Source organism: Phoca vitulina, unplaced genomic scaffold (assembly GCF_004348235.1).
Source record: "Phoca vitulina isolate PV1807 unplaced genomic scaffold, GSC_HSeal_1.0 scaffold13, whole genome shotgun sequence".
Classification (NCBI taxonomy): domain Eukaryota; kingdom Metazoa; phylum Chordata; class Mammalia; order Carnivora; family Phocidae; genus Phoca; species Phoca vitulina.
The window spans coordinates 22921504-22922972 of NW_022589716.1; the positions used below are offsets into that span (position 1 = coordinate 22921504).

At 44.0% G+C, this 1469-nt stretch overlaps 1 pseudogene; it reads left to right on the plus strand.

Annotated features, from left to right (window-relative positions):
* The first annotated feature begins 372 nt into the window (after nt 1-372).
* On the plus strand, nt 373-442 carry LOC116637268 (annotated as a pseudogene).
* Nucleotides 443-1469: the final 1027 nt, after the last annotated feature.

The following is a 1469-nucleotide window of genomic DNA, read 5'->3' on the forward strand; positions in this document are numbered from 1 at the left end:
TGGAGCCTCATTTCCAGCTTAAAGTGAATGTATCAGTGGGGCAGAAGAGCATTGAGGTTCAGGCAGCTCCAGTGCAATAACTGGGTAAATTAGAGAACCTCTCCGAGCTGCACTTTTCTCATGTGTAGAGTGAAAAATAGCGTCTTCTACGGAAAGTAGGGGCATGATGCCTGCAGGGCCCAGCAAGCTCTATCTGGAATGTACCGAACACTCCATCAGCGTTAGCTACCAAAAAAGGTTCTCAAAGTTACATTGTCCTTAAAATTAACTCACCATAAAAAAAAAGTCCATTTGCATTACTTTTGATTATTTTTACCCTTAACAATCAAAATCTAGTTTAAAAGAAATTCCATATCTAAAAGATTATTGTCGTTACTTCTGCAGTACATAGACTAAAATTGGAAAGATACAGAGAAGATTAGCATGGCCCCTGTGCAAAGATTATCTATGTGTACCGTCCACAGTCACCCTGTGGGTTCCCCAGGGCTACAAGTACACCTTACTTGGAGAATCATTGGAAGGGGGACACAAGGATGTGAAGGAATAATTTTAGGATCATGTCCCTTGCTGACACTGGTCTCAAGGCTGGGGTGAATATGTAACCTGGGGCCTAGGGCACAGAGGGGGCAGATGAAGAAAGGGTCAGGAAGGCTGAAAATAGACACACTGGTGCCAAGCTCTGGAACATTTACACAAGACAGGAAACCTCATCGGGCACAGGCACAGGACGACTTTTGCCTAGGGAGACCTGGCAACCAGTTAAAATGGTTGTCAAGCTGTAGGGCTTGGAGTCTACAAAAAAGAACAGACCTGCAAGGTTGAGGATTTATGCTCCAGAACTGTAAGAGCGCCACTTCAAGTACACAATTCATGTGGATTCTTGGCGGAATCCTCCTGGGTCCTATTGCATTTTCATTGCCTTCTTGGGTTAAAGTATTACTCAAGTATTTATGGAAAGGGAGCATCAAATGTGGCTGGGGTGCAGCAGAGTTCAGTGCAATTAACTTGCACCAAGCCCTCAAATAGGCTACAATACTGATTTTGTTATTAAACAATTGAGCAGGGATTGGAGAGAACCAAACAGAATTACACCGGTAGCAAGCATTTCTCAAGCACCTACCTTATCCCATGAGCAGTGGTAGAGACTTTTACTGTTAGCTTATGCACAGCGACTCTATGAAAGGGTGTCTCATTAGCTCCGTTTTAAGGCCGATGAAATACAGCGAGGTAAAGTAACTTGTCTGCCGTCATATGGCAACTTAGATGCAGACCTCAAGGCAAATCCCAGCATGCCTCATGCCAAAGTTCCATGATGCAGCTGTTCAGACAACACGTAGGGTTTTAAAGACAGAGAAGAAGACAGCGATGCTCTGAGGAAGGCTACTCCAGCCAGGAGTATGTGGAAACAGAATTGAATGGCATCTGTCCTGGTATTGGTTTAACTGGATTAAGAATGAATGTGAACAGAA